The sequence below is a fragment of the Chiloscyllium plagiosum genome, unplaced genomic scaffold (assembly GCF_037043375.1).
Source record: "Chiloscyllium plagiosum isolate Xiang-an unplaced genomic scaffold, Cpla_swu_hap1 HiC_scaffold_2, whole genome shotgun sequence".
Lineage (NCBI taxonomy): Eukaryota > Metazoa > Chordata > Chondrichthyes > Orectolobiformes > Hemiscylliidae > Chiloscyllium > Chiloscyllium plagiosum.
In genome coordinates, this window is record NW_028270140.1 from 124,204,809 (window position 1) to 124,223,224 (window position 18,416).

At 43.4% G+C, this 18,416-nt stretch overlaps 1 long non-coding RNA gene across 1 annotated transcript; it reads right to left on the reverse strand.

The window, feature by feature from the left end:
• Positions 1-35: 35 nt before the first annotated feature.
• On the reverse strand, positions 36-16,134 carry LOC148151985 (uncharacterized). Its single transcript, XR_015761373.1, has 3 exons — positions 16,012-16,134; positions 11,377-11,514; positions 36-826 (listed from the first exon to the last, which is right to left on the reverse strand). It is a non-coding gene; the product is annotated as an uncharacterized LOC148151985 (long non-coding RNA).
• Positions 16,135-18,416: the final 2,282 nt, after the last annotated feature.

The window sequence follows — 18,416 nt, forward strand, 5'->3', positions numbered from 1 at the left end:
CAGTACTGTAGTACTGAGATTCTCTTAGCAAGAATATAGGTGAAACTGAAGGACCAAAATGCAAACAAATTAACTATAGGATGGAGAATAGTGACAATCTCATGCAGTATCCTTTTTTACTAGAGGGAGGAGCACCACATATTTTTACACTATATTTGGAGTTGCTCGGCTATTCTTTCATTCTGACAACCCTTTTGTTGTGCAGAACTGTCATGGGAGGCAATGTTCCTTTTTCACAGTATTCTAACACTTAAAGGTCCAGATAGCTACTTTCGGGAGAGTAAGGTATGGAATGCAAGACACCAGACAGGATGCCAAGTTGGGAGGAGATGGGGGGACAGGTAAGTACAATGTTTTAAGTGGTTTGGAGTGGGTAGGAAACATCAGCTCCAGTGGAGGTTCTGCGTTGGGTGGATCAGGTTTAGCAGGGGTGACTTGGAGGAAGAGGGTCAGTCTCACTGCATCTGGATTAAGGGCGTGGGAGGGGGAGATCAGGTCCTGAAGGGATGATAGTGGTGGAGAATGGGGGTTTTGATGCAGAATGAGGGATGTAAATAGCCTTGCAGGGGTGTAGTTAGGGATGAGAGGAAAGTGATCAATTGAATAGATACTCAGTTAGACTGTTATTCCATAGTCTAGCTTTTCTTGAGTAACTATTTTACTTAATTCCACGGAATTTATGGAGGCTTCCATCTGTTGAGGAACTGCTAAACGGATCTTCGCTTTTTCCGTCAGTGTGTTTATGGAGATTTCACATGCTGTCTGTCCGCACATCCCACCGATGCTGGAATAACAACAGTCAGACCAGGAAAGCAGCCTGGCTTACCTAAAGGCCAAAATGTAAATGGGTTACATCCAAGCATTTGAGAAAGACCTACTTGTTCACTGACCTCACCTGATCTCCTGACAACAATTTTTTTAAAGTTTGCAACCAAATAAGGAGAAAAATAATTCTGGGAAGATTCTCTCAAAACAAACACTGCCTAACTTGCTTAGTGATGTTTTAAAAAAAATCACATTGAGTATTTGAATCCACTTTTAAACCAACAATAGTCATCGCAGAGAGAGCAAGTTCCTGAAATCTGAATTAATGAAAGAGTTTGTACCTTATGTACATGTACATTGTAACCTGAATGATTTAAACAATCTAGCCTCTTGAACATTTAAATGCTTTATTCATATTTCCCTAATTTGTGCTTTTTGAGTTAAAATAACTACATTTTGAACATTTTTGATAGCAAAGATTTATTTATAAAAAATGACCCTCTGAACTTTTTCTTGACCCATTACTTTCACCAGACTTAGAGCATAATTTATTTCATTGAGGCTGTATCCACAGCTATGACCAGTTTTCTTTGTGACTAATTTTGGATTTCAGGAACAAATTAACAGATTAAAGGAAATTTCTTTCACAATACCAAAAGGTTTTTTTTAAAATGTCATCTCTCCTAAAAGATAGTTTAGGCCCAGAATTTTATCACTATTCCATTAGACAGCAGTGTCCTAGTCCCAACCACCAGTCATCATCAAGTTGGAGGCTGGGAATTCTCTTGAGTAACTTGTCTTCTGACTTCCCAGTGGCTGTCCACCATCTACAAAGCACAGGCCAGGAATGCAATGGAATACACTCCACTTGACTGAATGCATGCAGCACCAAGAACACTTAGATTTACAACATCCAAGACAAAAAAGCTTGGTTAACAGCCTATCCACCACCTTCAGCATTCAATACCTGCACCATCATCAACAGTGGTAGCAATGTGTTTCATTTAGATGAACTGTAGTACTACATATTAGAAATGTGTGGAGATTGAAAATGCTGGCCCAAGTAGCTGAAAGATTTCGGTGTCCATCTTTCCTTCATAGTATTGAAATGATGGTCGAGTAAAGTTGCAAAAGGAAGCCCCCAGGATCACACATGCTGGTTTTTAGCCAATTAATTCACTCCATGTGATAACGGAATAGTCTCCAGGGAATCTGTAAAGGTCATATATAGTAGTGGAGATTTGTGCTCCAAACCTGCTGTGTTCCCTAGCCTAGCTGCTTCAGTACACATATAACACTGTTTATAGGTGTACTGAAGAAGGGCTTATGCCTGAAACATCGATTCTCCTGCTCCTTGGATGCTGCGCTTTTCCAGCAACACATTTTCAGCTCTGATCTCCAGCATCTGCAGTCCTCACTTTCTCCTATAACACTGTTTATACCAACCAATGTAGAAAATTCCTGAAGGGCTAATGCCCGAAACGTCGATTCTCCTGTTCCCTAGATGCTGCCTGACCTGCTGCGCTTTTCCAGCAACACATTTCCATCAATGTAGAAAATTGCCCAGGTATGTCCTGTACAAAGCCAACCCAATCAATTACTGCCCCTCATCTTCTCTCAATCATTAACCTATTGAACAGCATAACTTTGGGTTCTCTCAGGGCCACTTGACTCCTGACCTCAGTGCAACCTTGTTCCAAACATGGACAAAGAGCTGAAATCCAGATATGAGGTGAAAATTACTGTCCTTGATATTAAGGTTGCATTTAACTCGAAAGCAAAGGAAAATTCTTTGGTTGGAATAATAACACACTAATTGTAGTTTTTAAAGAGGGCAGTCTTCTCTACTTGAGGACATCACTCAGGAATTCCTCAGAATTGACCTTGGCCCAATTATGTTTAGTTACTTCATCAGTGATGTTCCCTCCACTATAATGTCAGAACTGGGATGTAGATTGATAATTCTGCAATGTTCCGTACTATTCATAATTCTTAGGTATTGACTGTCCTTGTCCAAAAGCAGTGAGACCGGGACAACAACCTGGCTTTAGCTGACAAGTGACAAGTTAAAGTCATGTCATACAAATCTCAGGCAATGACCAAATCCAACAAGAGAGAATCTGACCAGAGTCCTTTAACATTCAAGGGAGCTGGCATCATAGAAGGGAAATTCAATCAACATGCTGGGATTACTATTGACCAAAAGCAGAATGAGACCAGCCATATAAATAATGTCCATACTGAAACGTTACTGGACCCAAAATGTTAACTCTGATGCTGCCAGACCTGCTGACTTTTTTGTTTTTGTTAATGATTTTCAGCATCTGCAGTTTTTTTGAATTTCTTCTGTAATGAAAATGGTATTTGGTACACTTGCCTTTGTTGGTCAGACTATTGAGTTGGGATGTCATATTGTGGAGCAATAGAGGCTCCTTGGATGCTGCCTGACCTGTGCTTTTCCAGCACCACTCTAATCCAGACTCGGGTTTCCAGCATCTGCAGTCCTCGTTTTTACCTCTGTCATATTGTGGACATTGGTGAAGCCATTTTTGCAATACTGTGTACAGTTATGGTTGCCCTCCTATAGGGAGGATATTATTAAATTGGAAAGAGTGCAGAAAAGATGTACAAGGCTGTTACTGGGGCTGGAGTGTTTGCGTGATAAGTATTTTTCTGGAGCGTAGGAGGTTGAGAGGTGAACTGAATGGTTTGTAAAATCAGGAGAGGCATAGACAAAGTGAATAGTGAAGGTCTTTTCCCGAGAATAGGGGAGTATAAAACTAGAGGGCATAATTTAAGGTGAGCGGAGAAAGACTTAAAAGGGACCACAGAGGCAACTTTTTCTCACACAGGACAGTCCATATGTAGAATGAATTGCCAGAGGAAGAAGTAGATATAGGTATAGTTACAATATTTAAGAAATTTGGACAACTACATGAATAGGAAAGGTTTAGGGGGATGAGGGGCAAATGCAGGCATTTTGGACTATTTTAGTTTGAGAAACCTGGTCAGCATGGACAAGTTAGACCAAGGGGCGTGTTTCCATGCTGTATGTCTGTATGTCCTTCCATCTAGTTGGAGGGGAACCCACAAGAAGGGGAAGCAGATACGTGGGAACTCCACCATCTGCAAGTTCCCCTCCAACTACTCACCTTCCTGACTTAGAACGATATCCTTCAATGTTGCTCGGTCAAAATCATGGAACAATACTGGGACTGTACAAAAAGACAGATCACCTTCTTAAGGACTATAGGGATGGGCAATGGTAGGCATCACCGAGACATGGTTGCAGGGGGGGGGGTCAGGACTGGCAGTTAAACATCCAAGGATTTTCAACTTATCAAAAAAAAGACAGGGAGTGGGGTTGCCTTGTTAGTTAAGAACACAATTAAATCTATGGCACTAAATGACATAGCGTCAGATGATGTGGAGTCTGTGGGTGGAACTGAGGAACCACAAAGGCAAAAAACTATAATGGGAGTTATGTACAGACCTCCTAACAGTGGTCAGGACCAGAGCGCAATATGTACCGGGAAATAGAGAAGGCATGTCAGAAAGGCAAGGTCACAGTGATCATGGGAGACTTCAATTTGCAGGTGGACTGGGTAAATAATGTTGCCCGTGGATCCAAAGAAAGGGAATTCATGGAATGCTTACAGGATGGCTTTTTGGAACAGCTTGTCATGGAGCCCACAAGAGAGCAGGCTATTCTGGACCTAGTGCTATGTAATGAACCAGACTTTATAAAAAATCTTAATGTAAGGGAACACTTAGGAAGCAGCGATCATAATATGGTAGAGTTCAGTCTGCAGTTTGAAAGAGAGAAGGCAAAATCAGATGTAATGGTGTTACAGTTAAATAAAGGTAATTATGAGGCCATGAGAGAGGAACTGACGAAAATAGACTGGAAGCTGAGCCTAGCGGGGAAGACAGTAGAGCAAAAATGGCAGGAGTTTGTGGATATAATTGAGGACACTGTACAGCAGTTCATCCCCAAGAGGGATTAGATAGCCATGGCTGACAAAGGAAGTCAGGAAATGTATTAAAGAAAGAGAGAGATCCTATAAAGTGGCCAAGAGCACTGGGAAATCAGAAGATTGGGAAGGCTACAAAAACAAACAGAGGATAACAAAGAGAGAAATAAGGAAGGAGAGGATCAAATATGAAGGTAGGCTAGCTAGTAATATTAGAAATGATAGTAAAAGTTTCTTTCAATACATAAGAAACAAACGACAGGCAAAAGTAGACATTGGGCCACTTCAAATTGATGCTGGAAGCCTCGTGATGGGAGATAAGGAAATAGCTGGAGAACTTAATAAGTACTTTGCGTCAGTCTTCACAGTGGAAGACATGAGTAATATCCCAACAATTAAAGGGAGTCAGGGGGCTGAGTTGAGTATGGTTGCCATTACAAAAGAGAAAGTGCTAGAAAAGCTAAAAGGTCTTAAAATTGATAAATCTCCTGGCCCCAATGGGCTACATCCTAGAGTTCTGAGGGAGGTGGCTGAGGAAATAGCAGAGGCATTGGTTGAGATCTTTCAAAAGTCACTGGAGTCAGGGAAAGTCCCAGATGATTGCAAGGTCGCTGTTGTAACCCAAGAACGGATCAAGACAAAAGATGGAAAATTATAGGTCAATTAGCCTAACGTCGGTTGTTGGTAAAATTCTAGAATCCATCATTAAGGATAAGGTTTCTAAATTCTTGGAAGAGCAGGGTCGGATTAGAACAAGTCAACATGGATTTAGTAAGGGGAGGTCGTGCCTGACAAACCTGTTGGAATTCTTTGAAGAGGTGACAAGTAGGTTAGACCAGGGAAACCCAGTGGATTTCCAAAAGGCCTTTGATAAGGTGCCACACGAGAGGCTGCTGAGCAAGGTGAGGGCCCATGGTATTTGAGGTGAGCTACTGGTATGGATTGAGGATTGGCTGTCTGGCAGAAGGCAGAGAGTTCGGATAAAAGGTTCTTTATCGGAATGGCAGCCGGTGACAAGCGGTGTCCCGCAGGGTTCAGTGTTGGGGCTGCAGCTGTTCACGTATATATTAATGATCTGGATGAAGGGACTGGGGGTATTCTAGCGAAGTTTGCCGATGATACGAAATTAGGTGGACAGGCAGGTAGTACTGAGGAAGTGGGGAGGATGCAGAAGGATCTAGACAGTTTGGGAAGGTGGTCCAGGAAATGGCTGATGGAATTCAATGTGAGCAAATGCGAGGTCTTGCACTTTGGAAAAAAGAATACAAGCATGGACTACTTTCTAAACGGTGAGAAAATTCATAAATCCAAAGTACAAAGGGATCTGGGAGTGCTAGTCGAGGATTCTCTAAAGGTAAACATGCAGGTTGAGTCCGTGATTAGGAAAGCGAATGCAATGTTATCATTTATCTCAAGAGGGTTGGAATATAAAAGCACCGTTGTGCTATTGAGACTTTATAAAGCTCTGGTTAGGCCCCATTTGGAGTACTGTGTCCAGTTTTGGTCCCCACTCCTCAGGAAGGACGTTCTGGCACTGGAACATGTCCAGCGGAGATTCACACGGATGATCCCTGGCATGGCAGGTCTAACATACGAGGAACGGCTGAGGATCCTGGGATTGTATTCATTGGAGTTTAGAAGATTAAGGGGAGATCTCGTAGAAACTTACAAGATAATACATGGCTTGGAAAGGGTGGACGCTAGGAAATTGTTTCCATTAGGTGCGGAGACGAGGACCCGTGGACACAGCCTTAGAATTAGAGGGGGTAAATTCAGAACAGAAATGCGGAGACATTTCTTCAGCCAGAGAGCGGTGGACCTGTGGAATTCATTGCCACAGAGTGCAGTGGAGGCCGGGATGCTAAATATCTTCAAGGCAGAGATTGATAAATTCTTGATGTCACAAGGAATTAAGGGCTACGGGGAGAATGTGGGTAAGTGGAGTTTAAATGCCCATCAGCCATGATTGAGTGGCCGAATGACCTTACTTCCACTCCTATGTCTTATGGTCTTAATACATGCTGGCCCAGCCAGCAAAGCCCATATCCCCTTAATGGATCTTAATGACATGTAGAAATTATTTTTATTGACTAAGCTATGGATGTAATTCCATCTTTTTTTGGTCTGACTGTAGTCTTCGACATGGTTGACCTCACTATCCTCTTCCAATGCTTTCCCTCTTTAGTTGTTTGGGCCTGGTGTCACCTGTTTCTATTTTTTACAATCTAATTGTAGCTAAAGCATCACTTGTAATTGCTTATTTTCTTGCTCTTATTCTATTACCTCTGATAACCCCAAAGATCTGGCCTTGGCCATTGTCCTATTTGTCATCTACTTTAATCACTACTACTTTCAACTCTGCACTACTGCTGCAGTACTGGAGGACGTACAGTTTCTTCCAATTAAACACAACCAGGATGCTTTCCAGTTGAGTAATATTCAGGTTGGGTCAGAATCTTGACATCAGCTTTAATACAAGGTCAGAAAATGAGAAGTGACTGTGACAGGATTTCAGTTGCATACTGCCTGGAGGTGGCCAACCAAGGATAGCAGGCTGACTAACAAGTGGGAAACTCAGACAGAGGGCCAGTGTTATGTGCATCCAGCAATGGGTGGGCACTGCTAAGGTAGAGAGGCAAGCGCTACAGTATATCAATGTGAATTCCAACACCTGAAAATGTTAAAATGAAGTGGCCCACAGAAGATCTGGAAGTGTTAGAATATGGCTTCCAGTTGGAACCTTAAGTTGCTGCCCACATCAATGGAATGGGTGGGTTTCTCCACCTGCCCTGCATCAAGGACCTGCCCCTTATCCCACAGCATCAGGAAAATCTAGACTTTGGTTCCTTACTATGAATCTAGTTTGTCCCCTAGCTTGTCACTCCAACATTCTCCCTGGTTTAAGCTAAACCCAGGGAGAATCATGAGACCTCATATTCTTGCCACCTGCAAATCTACACCTCCATAATTTCATCCAAGTTGGATCCTGCCTCAGATCATTAGAAACATCAATTTTGTTTGTTACTTCTTTACTTGACTGTTTCAAGGCAATCTGAGCCAATATCCCGTATCTTACCCCCTCTAAACTCGATGTCATCCAAATGTCTGTTGCCTAGATCCCTAGTTGCAGCAAGTCTCATTTACAGATCACTCCTATGCTGACTGAATGCATTTGATCCCAGTCTAGAAAATATCAAATTCTCATCCTTGTTCACAAGTTTCTCAATGGCTTCATACCTCCCTTATCCCTACACAGCTCCAAGGGAGCTCGCATCATAGAAGGGAGTTGAGCGTCTTCATTTTAATTACCCCATTATGGAAGACCATTGCTAGAATTGCATCCTTAAACCTTTCCATCTCAACTTCTCATCTCTATTAAGATGCTTCTTGAAATTTAAATTTTTGGCCAAGGTTTTGGACTCCTGCTGTAAATGGGTACTTATGTGATGCAGGTTTTTGTTGCTTTCACACATTTGCACCTGGTCTCTAACTGCAGTTGCAAAAAACAAGCTATATTAATTGAGATGGGCAGGAAATAGCAGGGTGCCCAACTCAAATGTCCAAATAGCTGCTCTACCCAGAACTATGCCAGGAGGCCTCTGAGGAATGGGGTGCAAAGAAAATTATCCAAAGACTATCCAAAAGCCATCAGGAAAATCTGCCTTTCCATTAACATCAATCCCTTGGTAAGAGATGTCCAGTTACGACCAGTATGACAATTCATCATCAAAAATGGTTGTTACAACCTTCCAATCAACAAGAGCAGACTTAGAGAGACAGCAATTGTGAGACAACAATCCATCACAATATCTGGTATAACTGATGTCTTTGCTCTGGGAAAGACCCTGTAAGACGCAGGTAGGGCTTATACATTACTTATGAACCCACAGTTAAGAGCATCTCACCTCAATACAGCCAGCCTCAAAAAGTAGCCTCTCTAACACAAGGGATTGATGACCACTCCATTTCTAAGCCGGTGATTCTCAAAATGGGTTCTGTGAAGGTGTGAGCATTGCTAAGTGCCTGCATGCAGCTTGCTGTATGGGTGGACTACAAGTGGTGAGTTAGGACCAGAGCAAAGTCTCCACAAGTAAGTTTTCCCATCGAGAGGAGTGTGTGCATGAAGGAGCTCTGTGAATGGCATAAATACTACTGAATCTGGAAATAAACTAAATAAATACTGGTTTTCTTAAAAAACATTATTGAAGCATTCTTTGCAGACAGCATTTTTATACCCTAAGTTTTATACACTATAATTTAGATGTGAAGTGAGGGAGTCAAATTTATTAAACAACTTCTGTCAAAAAGCATGAGAACCACTGTTCCAGACACCGCCAAGCTGTCCGACAATCTGTTCAATGTGACGTCTCAGATAAATCAGTTTTCTTTTCAGCTAGCATCAGGAGAAGAAGTCATAGAGACAGAGGCAGCTCCTCCACAAACTCTTCTCTCTAGTCACTGATTTCATCTGTTCCTCAGCCACAATCTGACTAATTTAAACCTTGATAAGAAAATAAAATATAAACTATGGATCCTTGATCAGTCATGACCAGGTGCAAATGTGTGAAAGCAACAAAAACCTGCATCACATAAGTACCTATTTACAGCATGAGTCCAAAACCTTGGCCAAAAATTTAAATTCCAATTTAAATACCATCTCCTCTCTATTACAAAGGCCATTCACTTTCACACAGTCCCTGTTATAGGCTCTGCAATAGAGTGGTGGGAAGTTTATGATCGCTTTAATCCCCTTCAGAGATGATAGTTTGGGGCCACTCAATGCTGCACTTTGTTTCACTGCAAATTCCTCTGTGCACCACAGGATGTCGAACCATGTTGTGAAGAAACTGCACCCCGTGTAGGCTTTTTCCTCCTTTAAAAAAAAGCGCAGTCCATAAGATACAGGAGCAGGATTAAGCCATTCAGCCCATCAAGTCCATTTCACAATCCCTATAAAAGACACTTTGCCATGCAAAGTGTCTTTTATAGGGCACTGCTTGTCACTGGCCACACTGGTGTTTCCTTTCTTCCTGGTGGGTGTTGGTGAAATAGAAATAAAGATTTGTGCACTTCTTGTTCCTCACTGTTTCCTACACCTGCACACACATGGGTGCTGGGGAAAATATAAGCACTGCCGCTGTTCAGGGGTAGTGTGGGAGAATGTTAAAAAAGAAAAAAAAGACAGTTGCAGCAATGGATAATCACCTTTCGAAGGAGAATGTCAGATAGAGAACAATCTCAGACAAACTAGTCAGGCCAGCTGTAGAAAAGTGTGGTCTACACTGTAATGAGTGAAAATTAATGGGTTTTATGAATGTAACTATTTCAAGGCACAGTAATGGAGAACATGTTATTGAACATTTCTAGCTCAAGCTTCTGACCCATTCAATCTGATGAATTAGGATGAATATAGATCCAGTTGCACATGTATCGCTGGGATAAGAAGGTCAAAGGGGTGGGTGTGGGTAGTGCTAGGAGCACACAAGCCCAGGTCTCTAAATGGGATGAGAGCAGATGGCAGGAGTGGTTTATGGCCAGAATGTAGCTGCCAGAACTTGGCTATTGCTAGGAAAAATTTAATGAGCTTATTTGGGTATCAAGGTGTCTACATGCATTTCTATTTCCCATCTCGCACTGTTCAAGCATCACACTGCCACCACTCTCAGAGATCTTGATCAGATGGGCCAATGGACTGAGGAGTGACAGGTGGATTTTAATTTAGATAAATGTGAGGTGTTGGTTTTTGGTAAGACGAACCAGGGCAGGACTTACACAGTTAATGGTAGAGTCCTGAGGAGTGTTGTTGAACAGAGGGACCTGGGGTGCAGGTTCATAGTTCCTTAAAAGTGCCATCACAGGTTGACAGGATGGGGAAGATAGCATTTGGTATGCTTGCCTTCATTGGTCAAAGCATTGAGTCCAGGAATTGGGACACATGTTACAGCTGTATAGGATGTTGAGAGGCCACTTTTAGAATATTGTGTACAATTCTGGTCACCCTGCCATAGAAAGCATGTTGTTAAACTTGAAAGGGTGCAGAGGATGTTGGTAGGACTGGAGCATTTGAGTTGTAGGAAAAAGCTGGGACACTTTCCCTGGAGCATCAGAAGCTGAGTGGCAACCTTGTGGAGATTTGCAAAATAATAAGGGGCATAGATAAGATGATTGGTCAAAGGTCTTTTCCCAGGGTGGGGGGGTCCAAAACTAGAGGTCATTGGTTTAGAGTGAGAGAGGAAAGATTTAAAAGGGTCTTGAAGGGCAATTTTCTTCAAGCAGAGGGTGGTGCATGTTTGGAATGAGCAGCCAGAAGAAATGGTGGAGGCTGGTACATTTACAACATATCTGTAGGAAAGATTTAGAGGGATAACTGCCCAAAGGCAGGTAAATGATTCGAGTTTAGTTTGGGATACCTAATTGGCATGGCTAATTGGGCTGAAAAGTCTGTTTCTGTACTGTATGTCTCTATAACATGACACTCACTCTTCACCACTCACCCAATGGCTGGGTTTTGTGCACACACCTCTCTCCAAAAATATACCTGCCAAAGCTGAATAGTTGTATCATTCCACCATGCTGCCCTCACACTAGCAGGTGGTCAACAATTTACAGAAGACCCAAAAGGCTAGGATGCACCTACCTTCAACGTCCTGGAGGGATAGTCAATAGATAGTGAGTACTAATCCAACACAGCAGTGGCAGTCTAAATGTCTGAGGGTTGAGATTACCCAGGTTGCACCCACTCCATTCTGTCTTCCTTCTCATCTTGAAATGGGACCTGTAAATGGAATGACCATGAGATCTTTTCCTATTCCTTCTCTCTTTGATCACCTCTTCCTTTCCCTTACAGTTTTAGGCTTTAAGAGAGTCAATGGCTCTACATGATCAGTACCTGACCAGTGCGTGCGACCTCAGGCAGAAGGGTGTGACGAAGAGCACACCTCTGTATAAGAAACACCATCTCTATTCCTTTGAGTCCCAATTCTGTGATAATGGTGCTGACTGATCAGAGAGTTGATTTGTCCAACAGACAGCCCACAAGAGCTCTGATATGAGCCCCTGAGTCTTTGTTTAAAGAAAGCAGGTCGGTGTAACTAGAAGACTGCAACATGAGCCCCTCCTTTAACCTGGAATTGTTTCTCACATTCGCTTTTGACTGGTTCACTGGTGAAAGTAACTGTTGGTGATAAACAGTCTGTGATTATACTTTTTGCTGGTTCTCCAGATGAATGGTTCAACTCCAGTTTTGGTGGATAGAAAGGTTTACAAGAGGATTCTGACTTAGGAGGAGATGGGGGAAGATTTCACCAGGAACCAATGCCATTTGCATGTACTATACCCCCAGCTATGGAACCAGGGAGTGCACTGCACTGTAGTGAGAGGGAGAGAAAGATGAAAATGTCACTTTGGAAGCATAGCTGAAGGAGGTTTTATTTTGTAAATAGCTGTTTCTCCATAGATGTTCATGACATTAACTAACTTGCATGTGTTTGAGAGTCTCTCCGTCTAGGCACCAAATGCATTTCCACCTCTACCTCCAGGAAGGCTGCACATGAGCTGTCCCATCCTCCTGCTCCTAATGTTCAGCTTACTCTGTGCTCAAAGATGTGACTGAACGTTGTCCAGTAGTGGCTGTGCCAGGGAAGTGCAATACCCAAAGGTCAGTGCTGTAGGATAGTCATGGAGTAGGCAACTTTTCACAGGCCTCTGTCCAATGCTGTTCTCCTTTCCAAGCCCAATGCGCTGTCATTATTGCAGCCACCCCGTTCACAGGGTGAGTTACTTATCCTGTCAATTCCAAGTGCCCACAGCCATTATCATCCCATTCCATACTAGATTTACAGCAAGATGGAAGGTGAGAGTGAGTGTTCCTCCTTCTCCTCCTCCAGCAGCCTCAGTCTGACCAGGTCAGTGAGCAACAAAATACCCCCATCCCCTTCATAGTGGCCCATCCCTGAATCCCATAGGGCTTTATACTTTCACAGGTCTTCAATATTCCACCCATTAACTTTTATAATTGCTGACAGTAACAATGGATGGTATTTCACCTGAACAGTGTGGGTCATTGCAGTAAGAAATTCAGGACAATTGGGTGATATATCCAATGATGACCTTCCTGATGTTGAGACCAAGTGAGACTCTCTACTGAGCAGTGGGAGGTGTATCTACATGAATTATCACTCGTTATCACCGACTGTCGCCTTGTTAATATACAGTTTCCCATTCTCACACCTGCCTGATAGAAACTAGATTAGAGTGGTGCTGGAAAAGCACAGCAGGTCAGGCAGCATCCGAGGAGCAGGATGAAGGGCTGATGAAAGGCCTTTGCCCAAAACGTCAATTTTCCTGCTCCTCGGATGCTGCCTGACCTGCTGTACCTTTTCAGCACCACTCTAATCTTGACTCTAATCTCCAGCATCTGCAGTACCCACTTCTGCCCGATAGAAACTAGATGTTGAGAATCCCTGACAGAGATTTCAGAGTGGGTATCTGGTGACTCCAGCTCAGCATTGCTCCTCCAGACCTCCGTCATGGACAACAGGCACCATCACCTTAGGGCATTCTCCAAGGGCAACACCCACAGGAACCCCACACCACAGACATTGACATCTAACATGTACCAACCTTACTACACCATCATGGGACATCTCCAAACCACTTACAGAACACTTTACAGCTGCACTTTGGAACACACAGTGCTTTTTATTGCAGTGCTACTGCCAGGATAGTTTCCAGGCAAGTACCCAGATCAGCACTCCTCATTCAGTCACTCACTTTGCATATACTTGGAAGCTGACAGCGTCTCTGCCTGGCCTTGATGTTCTTTTAATTGCAGCTAGAAATTAAAAGCTCACTACATTTTCTTGCCTTGCTGGTCAGTGCAGACAAAAGCCAGGCCCAATGCAGACAAAAGCAAGGCAGATGGTTACAGTTGCCAGCAGTGATCAGAGAGTGAACATGTGGCTTTACACCACAGTGCTGTATCAATGCATTTGCATCACATGCCCAACACGCAGAATGGGCATCAGAGTGATCATATGTCAAACTTTACAGGTAGTGGACCTCAGTCAAGTCCATGGAGACACCCCCAGCACAGTAAGTCAAGGGAGCCTCAATATTGGTCGAGGAGCTTGGGCATGGTTACTTGGCTGCTTGAGGTAGTCATGGTCAAGAACTCCATACTTCTGCAATCTGCAGAATAGACTTAAGATCAGTTCAGGGAGTTGCAAGGAGACAGTTGGGGAGTTTGTACAGATATCAGTCATCGGTTTGGGCATTCATCTATCAGAGCTGTCTAGCTAGGTATTTCAATGGAGTGGGTCACTGTCTGTCCTGGGGGTGGGGGGTGGTTGGCAGTTATAAGAGGGCCAGTACTGCAAGGGGGAAGCTGGGGAATTTAATGGAGGGGATTGGGGCAGAATGCTCTGATGCAGAGCAGATTACAATAGTGAAGGGGGATATATATATATATATAAGGAGGGGACGATGACCGAGATTTGATAATTGGAGGGAGATAGTGCAGAAAGAAGGATCATTGAGGGTCAGTAGTACCCTGGCTTCCATGGCAGACAGACCATTCTAGAAAAGGTATGTTCACTCACTGTACCAGGAGTTGAGGAGGGAGGGGCATAAAGTGGGCAGATATAGATTAAGGTAAAAGAGTTGGGTGGGAACATGGGAAATTCAAATCCTGAGTAGTTTATGGGGAGGGCTTCTGTGAAATGAATGTGTACAGTTGGGATTTTACCAAGGGTAAGAGATCAAGCCTGAGACTCTCTGCATGAGGAGCGACTGCTGTTTGCTTCCATCATGATGGAAATAGCAAGTGCAGATTGGGAGTGAAAATGGCTGCAATCACACCCTGTGTGGGAGGGCTAAGAGTTTCATTCTGTGAGGGAAGAGGATTCAATTTTAAGTGATGAGGCCCTTCAAAGGATAGCAGCATTACACAAATCCCCTACACTGAAGCTGATACACACCTGCAGGCACTACATGGTGTGTATGAACCTTAGGTACTAACCTGCTGGTATAGTCCAAATCCTTCCCTCAAACACTCTTCACCACATCATGCAGCATCAAGGATCAATCCTATCAATTCCAGTAATGGCAGTGATGCATCAGTGATGCATTAGCGTCTGTAAAGATTGACTCTAATTGTCGACCAAACTCCCATGGGTACACCACTCCCTGCAAGTTCCCCTCCAAGCCACTCACCATCCTGAAATATCTCAGCATTCCTTCAGTGTCACTGGATCAAAATCCTGGAATTCCCACCCTAAGGGCATTGTGGGTCCACCTATAACACATGGAATGCAGTGGTTCAAGAATGCAGTTGATCACCACCTTCTCAGGGACAACTAGGGATTGGCAACAAATGGTGACCCAACCAGTGACACCCACATCCCACGATTGAAGAATATTTTTTAAAAAGATTTTATTGCTCACACATGGCATAGAAGCTGTTCACTTTACACCTTAGCAAATAAAACATGTTGCGGTTATGGATAGAAAGACATTTGTTCACAAAGCTAATGAAGAAAAGCCAACATATAATTGTGAATACATTTTCATATTTGTAATGAGGTGACCCATATGCACGCTCAGAATCCTGTCATCTCTTCTCCCATGAGGTTGATGTGCAGAGCCAGGCCAGAGAGAGCCTGCCCAACAGTCGAATAAGTTGGCCTTGGAGTTTTGGGTGTGTAAGTTTGAGGACTTGCTGAGTGTCTCTGGCACAAAAGCATCCTTGTTGGCATGAATTCGCACAGGGGAAAAGGAGCAGGTTAGAGGTCAAACTCCATAATGTACTGAGTACTATCTGGCTGGGGTGGGGTGGGGGATCTTTTTGGGGTTGCTGGTGGGGTGCTTATTGTCATCACCCTATCATCTTGTGAGGAAAGGACACTTGAATTGAATTCAAGGTCCTATGCCATCCTGTCACCTTGCTGTTGGTGCTAAGCACCTGTGGTTACAGTGATGACAGCAGGTCCTTCATACAGACAGACAGATGTGTGCATACCTGAAACCTGTGTGATAACTTGCCCAGTGTCCCTGAGAAATCTGCCCACTGTGTCAGCTCACACATTTCAGTGAAGTCAGGAATTGCCAGCACCCTGGAGTCCACTCTTGCTTGGGGCTGAGTATCTGCCTACTCTCCTGCCATCCTCCAAGGGCCTTTAGTCCTTTGCTCATCTCCAGAGACATGGCAGTGGTGTGCTCACCAGCTTGTGCTCACGACTCGCATTGAGAAAAATACCCACCAAGGTGTCAGTACCTGAGTTGGAGTAGAGTGCAGGAATGCCTGGCCGATGCATCCTCCAAGATACCTGCACGCACTTTCACAGAAATGGAGGAAGCCATGTCTCATGGCACTGCCTTCTTGGTCATGAAGACCATGGTAAAGCTGCTTATAACCTGAACACAGACAAAAGACAACTGCTGAAAGTTAAACTAAAACCCAGGTTCTGTGGGAACCTGACTCCACCCATCCAACTTTTTAAAAAAAAGCTTGAAGGGAAAAAAACAACTTAAAAAGAAACAGGACAAAATATACTTCTTAAACCTATGGTATGGTCACAAAAGTCACCACTTTTATAGATGGACTAATTTACTATAACACTTAGATCAATGTATGGGAATTAAAATGAAAGTAACCATTAAATTTCACTGGAGATTGTTCTACAGTATCTATCAGAGATTGAAATACAGAAATGCATACATAGTAGACTTTTTGAAATATCATTTACAGCCAAGAACAGATCTTTTTAAGCTTTCTCCAGATGTCATCACCTTTAGCAATTGCACAGTTTAAAACCTAGAGGAATAGTGTAAACAATTGTTTTGTAATGGACCTTTTTTTAGCCTTCATTGGGATAGTGTGCTTTTAGGAAAATACATGCTCACATTAACAACACTATCTGCCTTTCATCATGTTTCTTCACTTATCAAAACAAAACACCGAATTACAAAGATCACCATCATAGGATTACACAGGTTATACAGGATAGCAAGAGACCATTTGGCCCAACTGATCTATGTCAGTATTAATACTTGATTTTAAGCCTCTTAACATCACTTTCCATTCAAATCTGACATTATAATCCTCTATCCCCTCTGCCTCATGTAATTGTCTGGTCTCCCTTTAAATTTACCCTGGATTCCCATTGATTCCACTTTGCTAGGGCTCTTTGATACCACATTCCATTGAATGCAGCCTTGATGTCAAGGCTGTCACTCTCACCTCACCTCTGGCAACTAGCTCTTTTGTTCATATTTGAACCAACGCTATAATGAGATCAGGAACTGAGTGATCTTGGCGGAACCCAAACTGGGCGTCACTGAGCAGGTGCTGCTTGATAACGCTTGCCAACCTTCCATTGCTTTATTGATGATCTAGGGGGGCGGTAATCAGCTGGTTTGGATTTGTCATGCTTTTTATATACAGGACATACTTGGGCAATTTTCCATATTGTTGGGTCAATGCTAGTGTTATAAATGTACAGGAACATTTTGGCTGGCTTCCCTGGTCGTCTAGTGGTTAGATGCTCTCACCACTGCAGCTCAGGTTTGATTTCCAGTGAGGGAATAGACATTTAAGGCAGCAGAGTGGCTCAGTGGTTAGCACTACTGCCTCACAGTGGCAGGTACCTTGGTCCGATTTCAGTCTCGGGTGACTGTCTGTGTGCATTTGCACATTCACCCTGTGTCTATGTGAGTTTCCTTCATATGCTTTAGTTTCCTCCCACAGGCAGGTTAGGGTGGATTGGCCATGCTAAATTGCCCATAGTGTGCAGGTAAGGTGAGTTAGCCATGGGAATTACAGGGTTAGGGAGTGGGTCTGGGTGGGATACCCTTTGGAGGGTCGGTGTGGACTCGATGGGCTGAATGGCCTACTTCCACACTGTAGTGTATTCTGTGATCCCATTCTATGATCTAGTGCAGCAGCAAGTTCTGGAGTACAATTTCAGTACTATTACCAGAATGATGTCAGGGCCTGTAGCCTTTGTAGAATCCAGTGTCTCCAACTGTGTCTTGCTATCATGTGAGACGAATCAGATTACCTGAAGACTGGTATCTGTGATGCCGGGTGACCATAGAGCAGTTGGGGGTTGGGGGTAGGGGGTGGGGCTGAATGCTTTCGCAGATTGAGACTCAGTAATCTCTTAAATACACAAATTAAGGACAAGTGGAGTGTCACAGAGGTCTCCAGAGGCAGACTTGTTGTTGTTTTTTTCAACAGCAGCACATTTGCAGTTGGAGTCCACAGAAGAACGCTGGATTGATATCTACTATACTTCCTCAACTCACAGTAGAGTGGCATCAAAGAGTCCTAGCTAAATCAGAGACAATGGGAATCAGGGAGAAAAACTCTCTGCTGGTTGGAGTGAAACCTGACACATAGGAAGATGGTTGTTGGAGGTCAGTCCTCTCAGCTCCTGGACATCTCTGCAGGAGTTCCTCAGGGTTGTGTCCTAGGCCCAACCATCTTCAGCTGCTTTAAAGACCACCCCTCCCTCATACAGTCAGACGTGGGGATGGTGATTACATAATATTCAACATCATTAGTAACTCCTCAGACACTGAAGCAGTCCAGGTCCAAATCCAGCAAAACCTGGAAAATATCGAGACTTAGGCTGAAAACTGGGAAGTAATGTTCATGCCAAATAAGTGCAAAGCAAT